This window comes from Engystomops pustulosus, chromosome 7 (assembly GCF_040894005.1).
Source record: "Engystomops pustulosus chromosome 7, aEngPut4.maternal, whole genome shotgun sequence".
Lineage (NCBI taxonomy): Eukaryota > Metazoa > Chordata > Amphibia > Anura > Leptodactylidae > Engystomops > Engystomops pustulosus.
In genome coordinates, this window is record NC_092417.1 from 101,177,749 (window position 1) to 101,189,865 (window position 12,117).

Below are 12,117 nucleotides of genomic sequence, written 5' to 3' on the forward strand. Positions count from 1 at the left end.
CTATGTGTTATCGTTTGAGCATATTAGGCCACTATCATTCAGCAATTTGAGGTTATTTGTCACTAGTAGGCTTTTTTCGCTTAGATTCTAGGTAGCCACTAGGGCTTCTTTGACATGGTCCCACTATTGAGGAGAGGTTTATCCCCTGCGATCAGATGGTATTTCCGTCGATCAATATGGTGACTTACCCCACACCTGGGTCTCCCCCATTTTAATGGGGTTCTGACTCATTGTGACTCATATTTTTTGCGGTTACCTATTTCATACCCGTTTATTAGCCCATATTTTGTGACTACTTAGTTTTCTTTTTCTCTTAGGTGACATAACTGAGATCGCCTTGTAGCCTTCGATGCTAGTGTTAATTCATACCTCCGTGCTTTATATTGATCACTGCACTACTTGCTTGGCAATTAGTCTTCACTTTACTTTGCCAATAGTAGACTACATTGTATAGTGTCTATCCTTTGCAGTATTTACCACATCCAAGATGGCCACTGTGCTCACTTTTGAGGTTATGCGCATGCGCCACATATGTGTCGCAGCTTAGACACAATATGGCGCACCCTTTATTATTTGGCGCACACGCCCATTTGTTTACGTTTGTGCTCTTTACGATAACATAGACATGCTTAGTCGCGCCTTTCTGACACGATATGCGATTTTAGCTCCGAATTGGTCAGGAGGGTCCTCGTCACTTCTCACCACACAGGTGATTGCATACATTATTTTTGATGTATACATGGTTATGCACTGTTCTGCCACTGTTTATGTGATTTGCTGTACATACAACTGTGATGACGTGATTTTTATGCTCTTGTATATTTGTATATATATACTTCTTTGATTGATTCTCTACATTGTTGAACTAATATGCTAATGACTCACTGATGACGTCACTACATTGTGCCTTTATATGTTTGGTTGTAACACTGCACATGATGCTTGAGAAAGGCTGGGATACAGCTGAAACGTTGCATAGGATGGAATAAACACCCTTTTTTCACACAAACGGAGTGCTGCCAGTTTCTGTTTTCTACATTTGGACTCAATTGGTAAGAGTACTAGGATAGCACCCACAACTGTAATTTTTTGACTTTGGATAGACTGTGCTGCTCTTTTTTTCGTTTTTCATAACTAATCATAGCTAAATTATTAATAAAGTATTAGTTCTGGAACTCCAAATCCATGGCTTAATTTCTAAGCAGTTAAAACAATATAGTAATCATTGATGTGTTTTTGGCACCTAGTCTATAGTTGAAGCTAACACTAGTAACAGTTGTAGTAGTATTAATCTCCAGATGTCAAACTTTAATATTTCAGATTGAGTGGGAGATTACCAGTGGTTTATGCTCAATTCCCTTAAGCAATAAATATGCATTTTGAGCTGAGTCACCAGAGATAGCTGTTAGCCAATACAGCTTTTTCATGTACCATCCAACAGCTTTCCAAACTATTGAGACCCCACTGAACCAACGACCTATACAATATGTTTAATGGCTCATCATTTACTATACATGAAGATTTTGAACTTTTCGAACAAATGGACTTGGTATCACAAAAAACTCCAAACTCTGCCTCATACATTCCCCTAACAGGAACACTTTCCCCAGCAGTGACCCGTTGTATTAGTAAAAATCAAGGAGATAGTAAGATTAAGAGCTCAAAGAAAAATAAAAAATAAAGAAGAGGGCACAGAGAAAGTTAGTCTAAATTCAGTCCCTCAAGAGTCCATGATTGTGATCCAGAAACCCCCCCAAAAAACTGATGTAAAAAATAGTTAATCATAACACATCCTCCAAAGAAATGAAATTTCTCTACTAAACAAAGGGCTATCTTTTTGCCCAACAAAGAAGTTCAAGGAATTTGATCTTTTAACAGATCTGCAATCTTTTATCACAAAATTAACACTAACCAGACATTTTAACATTCTACACACAGGGACCAGAACTAAGTTAACCCCTAGGCGCACCAGGACGTTATAGTACGTCCCCGGGGCTAGATGCCCATAACAATCTGTATAATAAAACAGAATCGTTACTGGACCCGCACGGTAAACGCCGGAGAAAAAAAATTCAAAAAAGTTCTGAAAAAAGATAATTTTTAATTAATACTCTATAAAAAATGCTCTAAAAAGTTATTTAAAAAATGTTATGCACTGCAAAATAAGCCCACTAAAAAGAACAACTCTACTTGCAAAAAATAAGCCCCTAACCAGATTTGTCAGCCGAAAAATAAAAAAGTTATGCATATGAAAAGATGGTGATGCTAAAATGAACAAGATTTTCTCCAAATTGGTTTTTATTCAGTACAATTGAATAAAATACACAAAACCCCCACATATTTGGTATCCCTGCGTCCCTAACAATCTTCATAATAAAACAGAATCATTATTAGATCCGCAAAGTGAACCCCGTAAAAAAAAAACCAAAAAAGGATATCGTATATACTCGAGTATAAGCCGACCCGAGTATAAGCCGAGACCCCTAATTTTACCACCAAAAACCTATTGACTCGAGTATAAGCCGAGGGTGGGAAATGCATTAGTCACAGCCTCCCAGTATATAGCCAGCCTGCCCCCAGTAGTATACAGCCAGCCCAGCCTGCCCCCAGTAGTATACAGCCAGCCCAGCCTGCCCCCAGTAGTATACAGCCAGCCCCGCCTGCCCCCAGTAGTATACAGCAAGCCCAGCCTGCCCCCTTAAGTATACAGCCTGGCCAGCCTGCCCCCAGTACTATGCAACCTGCCCAGCCTGCCCCCAGTAGTATACAGCCAGCCCAGCCTGCCCCCTTAAGTATACAGCCAGCCCAGGCTGCCCCCTTAAGTATACAGCCAGCCTAGCCTGTCCCCTTAAGTATACAGCCAGCCCAGCCTGCCCCCTTAAGTATACAGCCTGCCCCCTTAAGTATACAGTCAGCCCAGCCCAGCCTGCCCCCTTAAGTATACAGCCAGTCCAGCCTGCCCCCTTAAGTATACAGCCAGCCCAGCCTGCCCCCTTAAGTATACAGCCTGCCCAGCCTGCCCCCAGTAGTATACAGCCTGCCCAGCAATAACAAAAAAAAACCAAAAACTTATATACTCACCCTCCAGTGGCCCCGATGTCCGCGCTGCTCACCCGATGTCCGCACGGGTCCTCTTCTGTCTTCCTCTGTCTTCTATCTTCCTCTGTCTTCTGTCTTCCGCAGCGCGTCGCCATGTTTCCCGGCGGCAGGCGCATAGTATGACGCGGTCGGTGCTGCGGCCGGAAGAACATGGCGGTGCGCTGCGGAAGACAGAAGACAGAGGAAGATAGAAGACAGAAGAGGACCCGCGCGGATATCGGAGGAGCAGCGCGGACATCGGGGGAGCAGCGCGGACATCGGGGCCACCGGAGGGTGAGTATATAAGTTTTTTTTTTTTTTAAGTGCTGGGCTGTCTATTGACTCATGTATAAGCCGAGTTGAGGATTTTCAGCAAATTTTTTGTGCTGAAAAACTCGGCTTATACACGAGTATATACGGTAATTTTCAATTAATACCCTATAAAAAATGCTCTAAAAAGTGATTTAAAAAATCTTATGCACTCTAAAATAAGACCACCGTGCGCCCATACAGCAGGTTACCACCACATATGGGGTATCAGTGCACTCGGGAGAGATTGGGTAACAAACTTTGTGGAGCCTTCTTTTCATTTAATCCATTGTAAATGTTTAATTTTCCACCCAAAATGACTGTATTGTGAAAAAATATTACAATGTGCAGACTGCACCGCCATTTTGTTTTAACCCCTATAAAACACCAAAAGGGTTAACAAACTTCTTAAAAGTGTTTTTTCATACATTGAGGGGTGTAGTTTCCATAACCTAAATACAGGTTTTGGTGATTTTACAGGAAATGTGAAAAATTATACCTAACTTCTGAGCCTCATTACATTCTAGTAAATATATGTGGAATATGTGGAATCTTAAAAAACCATCCAACATAAAGCAGACATTTGGGAAATGTAAGTTATGAATTTATTTGGGTGCTATGACTGTCTGCATCAAAAGTAGAGAATTTAGAATGTTGAAAATAAAGAATTTTTCCAAATTTGTTTTTTTTTCATAACTAAACGCAAAAGATTTCATCCAAATTTTTAAACTAATTTGAAGTCCAATGTGTCACAAGAAAACAATCTCAAAATCCCCTGGATATCTCATAACATTCCAAAGCTATAACCACTTATTGTGACACAGGTCAGATTTGAAAAATGGGGCCACGTCCTTAAGGCCAAAAGAGGCTGAGTCCCGTAGGGGTTAAATATTTTCTAATATCAACAACACCCCCATCCTATCTTCACGTAATACAGAAGTTATAATCATACCCACAGGTCTTAAAACTAAGGCCGCGGTCACACGTACCGCTAGACGTCCGTTCATAACGCGACGCTAGCGCACAGGGGGAGGTCCTCGGCCCGAATGCACATGCGTTTCCAGAGAAACGCATGCGATCGGCTTAACAATCGCATGCGTTTCCCTGGAAACGGATGTGCGTTGGGGCCAAGGTCCACACCCTGTGCGCTAGCCTCGCGTTATGACGTACGTGTGACCGCGGCCTAAGTCCTACGTATCATCTATCACACCTCAGAAGCAATCATATCGATACTTTTTTATCTATGTTGGAAAAGGAATTTAGAGATATTAACAGTAATATTAAAATGTCTGTTGAACTCTTTTTGATCATGATGCAAACAATGAAATCATTTCCAAAAGAAAGAGAATAGAATAACCAACCATTATTTCAGGTATTTCATCACTCACTGGAAATCTGTCTCACCATGTGAATATGCTTTTATAGAAATATGTATGCAATAGGCAATATGTTGGCAATTTAGACTCATATCTGTGATCCTACCAGTTATGTCAAGTGAAAACCCTCATACTTATGGTTAACCCTAGATGTCACCTCATTATTGCAATCAGAAATTTTTTGGCTTGATTATCTTCATTTAATTTGTCTTCAATGGAAAACCACAAAAACAATTGTCAGAAAGCCAAATTGGATATAATTCCACACCAAACATAAAAAGGGGGAGGACAAAAGTATTGGCACTGTTTAAAAAATCATGTGACTAATTTGTGTAATTAACAGCACCTGTAACTTACCTGTAGCACCTAACAGGTGGTGGCAATAACTAAATCACACTTGTAGCCAATTGAAATTGATTAAAGTTGACTCTAAAGCCTCAGTCCTGTGTCCTTGTGTGTACCACATTGAGGATGGATAAAAAAAAGATGACTAAAGAACTGTCTGAGGACTTGAGAATCAAAATTGTAAGGAAGCCTGAGCAATCTTAAGGCTACAAGTCCATCTTCAAAGACCTGAATGTTCCTGTGTCTACCGTGCGCAGTGTCATCAAGAAGTTTAAAGCCCATGGCACTGTGGCTAATCTCCCTAAATGTGGACGGAAAAGAAACATTGACGAGAAATTTCAACACAAGATTGTACGGATGATGGATAAAGAACCTCAACTAACATCCCAACAAGTTCAAGCTGTCCTGCAGTCCGAGGGTACAACAGTGTCAACCCGTACTATCCATTGGCGTCTGAATGAAAAGTGACTGTATGGTAGGATACCCAGTAAGACCCCTCACAGAAACATAAAAAGCCAGACTGGAGTTTACCAAAACTTACCTGAGAAAGACCAAAACGTTTTGGGAGAATACATGTTTTGGGAGGAAAATAAATGAGGCCTTCAAAGAAAAGAACACGGTCCCTACAGTCAAACATGGCGGAGGTTCCCTGATTTTTTTGGGTTGCTTTGCTGCCTCTGGTACTGGACTGCTGCATGGCATTATGAAGTCTGAAGACTACCAACAAATTTTGCCTAGTGTGAGAAAGCTGGGTCTCCCTCAGAGGTCATGGTTCTTCCAGCAGGACAATGACCCAAAACACACTTCAAAAAGAACTAGAAAATGGTTTGAGAGAAAGCACTGGAGACCAGTGGGCAGCAATGAGTCCAGACCTGAATCCCATAGAACACCTGTGGAGAGATCTCACAATGGCAGTTTGGAGAAGGAACCTTCAAATCTCAGGGACCTGGAGCAGTTTGCCAAAGAAGAATGGTCTAAAATTCCAGCAGAGCATTGTAAGAAACTCATTGATGGTTACCGGAAGCGGTTGTTCGCAGTTATTTTGTCTAAAGGTTGTGCTACCAAGTATTAGGCTGAGGGTGCCAATACTTTTGTCCGCAAACTGCATATTGATAATGTGAATGACATATGGCTATGGTGATTTATAGCTGGAGACCTAGAGCTTCTGTTAAGTCCATATAAGATAGTCTAGTTCATGTTTTTCTGCAATATATTTTGTAGCATTGGTTCTTTTATGTGAAATCTTGCCTGTTAACCTATAAAAAAAAATCACCTTTAGGCTCCTGGAGCAGTGCGCTGGAGAGGAGCACTGCTTATCCCTCTCCTCTCCATAGCAATGCACGGTACCCGGGCGTTAACACAAGAAAAGATAGAACATGCTCTATATTTTTCCCATGCACAGTGTGAAAAGGGCCTTAAAATCATACCCTTTGCATTGACTCAGAAGAGCCATGCATTGCCTAGGTACTTCAGTTCTATAGTACCTAGAACTGTGCTTTTTGGTGTTATTAAAGATAAAAATCTCATCTTTCAGATCACATTAGGTATGTGCTTTTTTGAACTAGGGATCTGGAAATATAGGCAGTTGGACACATAGTTGGAAATCTGCAACATCCCCCACTGGGGCCTAGCCTTTTCTTGTGGCCTAGATGCAGCCGGAGCCCAGAATACCGAAGTGGCTGGCGATTGTGACCTAGGCACGCTGATGTCACGGTGCTTGGTATAGGGACAGGAGGGTTGTCCTACAGCCTGGCAGGTCTCCAGCAGGTGGTGTGTGCAAGAAATATGAAGGGAGAGGCTGAGGTACTGGATCTCCGTGGGGCAACCCCTTAAAGTCTGTAACATATGTCTCTGGGTAATCGATGGGGAGCCCGTTGTGGTGACAGCCGTATCCAGGGATCAGACGGAGGCAATGTTGTGCAAAATAACTCAATGTTCTTTATTAGATCAACTGCAGGCAATGGGATCTCACAGCAGAACTGGTACAGGAGAGGTCATGGAGAGTGGTAAGCAGGAATGGTTCACCAGCATAGTAGTAGATGCAGGCTGGGAGGGAGCTGTGTCCAGTTGTGGAAGCTTCAGCTTTGAGTCTTCAGACGTTGGCTCTGGGATTAGCTAAATGTCAGCCCTGATGGCGGACTCACACTCTCTCTCTCTCCTCACTCTGTATACAGTGTTCTGTCTGACTGGACTGACCTCTAGCCCCTCCCTGTCTAGAGGTTTTGTTTTACTGGTCAGGTGGTGGCTAACTCTCCAATCATACTAAAGTGTACATGGTGAAATACAATTGGTTAGAATTCACATCCACTTAACCCTTACCTGTTCAGGCAGAATCTACAGCTGCTAATTACCTGAGTGTTTCTGTATTATCCCTTAATGAGTTGATCAGACTCACTAGATGGGTCCTAACAGATAGAGGGCCTTATTCACAAACACTCCCCTACCTAAACATTGGCAGGGGTGTTGCAAATGTTACATATAAAGATCCAGTTCCCACCAATTTCTTTAACTGCCCATATCTCTGGTTCTGTTATAGGAGCATCTGGAGTGACACAACTCCCATAAAACCTCTAAAAATGACTCCCTCAGGCAATATACCACTCTTCTTACCTCACTTGCATAAGACTATGGAGATTATTATAGGTAAACGGCTGAGATTTCACATAAAACAGAAAATGCTAGAAAGGACATTTTATACTCTACCTGAGGATGCTAATTGTTTAATGTGGTAAAATCTGGTGACACAGTCACTTTAAGTGTCAGATCGGTTAAAAGGGATATGTCATGGAGAGACTTTATACACTTTCTTTTTGTATACTACAAATTAAAACCTGTTCTCAAATTCCCTAATAGTTAAGTGTTTTATTAGGTTGATTTCATAGTGAAAGGTCAATGGTTCAAATCAAGGAGTACCATTGAATAAGATTTATCAAGAAAAGAGAAGCATTGTCATCCAATTCTTCCGTAGCAATAGCCAAGAAGATTATTAAAGTACATTGTGAGTACCATGACAGTTGGAAAAATATGAAATGAAGATAGGCCAAGACGTCCAAAATATTGGACTCAACAAGTCGGCTCATCACAGCAGTGGCTCATATGCCTCATAGTAGAGAGATCACAGATCTCCGCACAAGCACTATGCAAGTACATTACACAAGTCTGGAATGGTGGCTCGAAAAAGCGCGAAGAAGCCTCAACTTCAATATTGTGTAGAAGTGGAGCAATGAGCTAAAAGTCAGTAGGCTGGTCTCTGATGGGTGCAGATGGGTCTGGAAGAGTCAAAGAAAAGGAGGCTAATGGATCAAGAACTGAATTGAAAATTACTACTTTTTCAAAACTTATATGATAGTACAAGCCTTGTTACAGCCCCCACCGCCACTGAATAGATCTCTGTTCTTGTTATAGTTACAGGGAAATATTTTTTACTGCATTGATTACAAGGCTATTTTACGGTTATGTTCTCCCTATGTAGGCAGGCGATGTACTGAGTTTACATAGGCCGAATATGTATTATCTTTCACGGAGTTGTAATGACAAATGAGAGGGGATTAACCAGACAGACAGGCCTGGGGTCCATAGAGAACTTTGTAACTTATTACTGTGCTAGACCCGCCTGGCATCTGAGTGTTAATTAACACAGAATTCCAGCAGAAGGGCTCCTGGAAACCCATTAATACTCAATGCATTTATAGTCATTAGTGCTTCAGTATGAATTAATAATGAAGAAGCATCAAAAGCCACTTAAAAGAATACCTGTTAAAGGCAGCAGTCTGTTAACGACTCTGCCACCTCGCACTCACTGAATTACAAGAAAGACAATTTAAGTGAATAATTAATAATGAAATGAAAGGAGCTAACAGTTTGAACAGCCTGAAACTAGAGTTAGGGCATTTACCCTTTCCTGCCCAGAACGACCACAAGACAACGGGAACGAGGCTGCGGCATAGGGAGAGCCTTGTTTAAAGTTCAAAAGGCTGATGCTTGCCAACACCAGTCCTGCAGAGGCACTTAAAAGCCAGAAAACACAGAAGCATTAAGAGCTCCCTGGTTTTAATGCTTGTTTGTCATTGTCTTTAATGGTTTTCTGTGGGTTTTTTTTTTTACCCTGGTTTTTAATTGAAACATCGAAAAAATTAAAAACTGGTGTAATAAAATAAACTGAAACTTTAACAACGTTTTAAAGCTTGAGCAGAAAGGCACTGAAATCCTGTCGTATTTGTAGGTTTTGGGGAGCTCAAGTTTGGGTGAGGCATTTTGACTCTCACTGTCTGTGGTGAATCCATATAGGTTGTAGGATACACTTCATTATATTGAAGCGTTATTTCATTACTTTCACTTACATCCCAAGCTGTTTTCAAAATTCAGCTGGTTTCCCTTGAAAACAGAGAGCAGGTTATCTTCACACGACTGTCAGACATTTGACCTAACAGTTTAAGGCCAATGGTACAAGACAATGAAAATCATCTGTCTGCCATAGATTATTAATGCTTTTTAATGGGTCAGTACTAGTGATCCCTTAAAAATAGAGCATGTCCTAGTCAGAACTAGACTATAGTTTGTGAGGATCTGTGAAAAACTGATGCAAGACAGTTGCAACTGGGCCATAAAAATGAAAGTGTAATTAAATCTACCACCAGCATACTTACTTTCAGGTTTGTGCCCCCTATGGCAGGATCTGCTCTTCTTTTAGAAAGCAGTCTTTAAAAATTATGCAGATGAGCCTGAGGGGCTCTGTGTTCCATAGCTGATAAATGAACCTGGAGCTCCTATGGCTCATTTGCATAATTTTTAAAGCAATTTTTGTAAAAATAAGGGCGTAAGAAGCGCAGATCCTGCCAGAGGATGCAGACATGAGCATGTTTATAATCCTTAATCCTGGTAGTAGACTTCCTTTAACATTCATTTTTCATGGCCGATTTGCATTATTTTGGCATTAGTTTTCCACAGATCCTCATGAACTGTAGTCTAGTTCTGACTAGGATATATATTCGTGTGCAGGTAGCCCAAATCTACCTGCTTTAAAGTTTAGCTAATCTTTTAACAAACTTTGTATAAATCAGTGGTCTGCATGAGGAGTAACACTGTTTCTGGACATTTAGTGAGTTGCATTCACCATATTTTACAGTCTCTTTTGCTGCTTCATATGGCTGAATTTGGTTTAAAGGACTTCATTTGTGTTGAGACGGATTTATCCGCTTGCAACCAGTATAGTTGAACTGAACATATTCCTTTCTCAATAAGCCTCTATATAATCCGAATCCTCTGCGAGGGTCAGTCAATTTGATATTCAGCATAGATTTGAGGGAGACTGTCACTTTTAACGGTCAGGGAACGGACATGAGTAGAGAGAGTAGAGATAGAAGAACTTTCCTCTTAAGTAAATATCAAACATTTTCTTATATTTACTTGTATTGTTCTTTGGGCAAAGTTTGATGAAGAATCATTATTTAACCGGTTAAGGACCGGGCCCTTTACTATTTTTTCATTTCCATTTTTCACTCCCCACGTTCAAAAATCTATAACTTTTTTATTTTTACACTTAAAAAGCTGTGTGATGGCTTGTTTTCTGCGTAACAGATTGCACTTCATAGTGGAGGTATTGAATATTCCATGCCATGTACTGGGAAGCGGGAAAAAAATTCCAAATGCAGTGAAAATGGTGAAAAAACGCATTTGCGCCATTTTCTTGTGGGCTTGGATATTACGGCTTTCACTGAGCGCCCCAAATGACATGTCTACTTTATTCTTTGGGTCGGTATGATTACGGGGATACCAAATTTGTATAGGTTTTATAATGTTTTCATACATTTACAAAAATTAAAACCTCCTGTACAAAAATTTTTTTTTTGATTTTGCCATCTGCTGGCGCTAATAACTTTTTTATACTTTGTTGTACCGAGCTGTGGGTGGTGTCATTTTTTGTGACATTTGATAATATTTTCAATGATATAATTTTTAGGACTGTACGACCTTTTGATCACTTTTTATAGATTTATTTTATATTTTTCAAAATGTCAAAAATGTGGCATTTTCGACTTTGGGCACTATTTTCCATTACGGGGTTAAACCCATTGAAAAACCGTTAATATATTTTGATAGATCGGGCATTTTCGGACGCGGCGATACCTAATGTGTTTATGATTTTTACTGTTTATTTATATTTATGTCAGTTCTAGGGAAAGGGGGGTGATTTGAATTTTTTTTTTTTTTTATTATAATTTTTTTTCTTTTTCTTTTTACCATTTTTCAGAATCCCTAGGGTACTTTAACTCTAGGTTGCCTGATCGATCCTATCATATACTGCCATACTACAGTATGGCAGTATTTGGGGATATTCCTCCTCATTCATTACAATGTGCTATTAGCACATTGTAATGAAGGGGTTAAAACGAAATATTAGTACAAAATTGATTAATCCTCCGCCTCTACGTTCATCCACTCCACATTTAGGAAAAAAATAATGCAGTACCTTCTCAACCAGAGATTTTTGGTACTCACGGGGACAGTCCTTAGTCCATACCCAATGTCCTCAGCGTTGCATGCCCAGGGCATGAAAAATCCTCATACAGGATACGGTAGCTTAGCACGGCGTCCCTCTTGGGGATTCTCAGGGTAGCTCGTAGCTTCTGTGCTACTCCTAATTGTTCCCACCCGGGAACTTGTTCCTCCACTACTCGTTCCACTTTCTTTGTTCCTTCTTCTAATTACTATTTGATTTAGGAAGAGAAAGGAAAAGAACGATGGTGCAGTACTTTTTGGTCGTTAAAAAATGTTTTTAATAGTAATACTCACAAGAGTAAAGATTAAAAAGGCCTTATGGATAAAACAAACACGCTCAGTATACCTTTTTTTTTTTTTTTTTTTTTTTTCCATTCTCTTTGCGAGTAAGGGTAAACTGAATATCGTTCTTCTGTTAAAACAAAATAGCCTCGGGTCTTCGGAAGACCCGATGCTACCATGGAGACGGATCGCCGCTCCCAGATGACGTCACGGGGAGCGACGATCCCAG

At 40.5% G+C, this 12,117-nt stretch overlaps 1 protein-coding gene across 1 annotated transcript in view; it reads right to left on the minus strand.

Annotated features, from left to right (window-relative positions):
• ACSF3 (acyl-CoA synthetase family member 3) overlaps window positions 1-11,791 on the minus strand; it is a 111,812-nt gene extending 100,021 nt beyond the window's left edge. The window contains exon 1 of the mRNA XM_072117452.1: window positions 11,607-11,791. The gene's annotated coding sequence lies outside the window, so the exon portion shown is untranslated. The remainder of the gene's footprint in view (window positions 1-11,606) is intronic.
• Window positions 11,792-12,117: the final 326 nt, after the last annotated feature.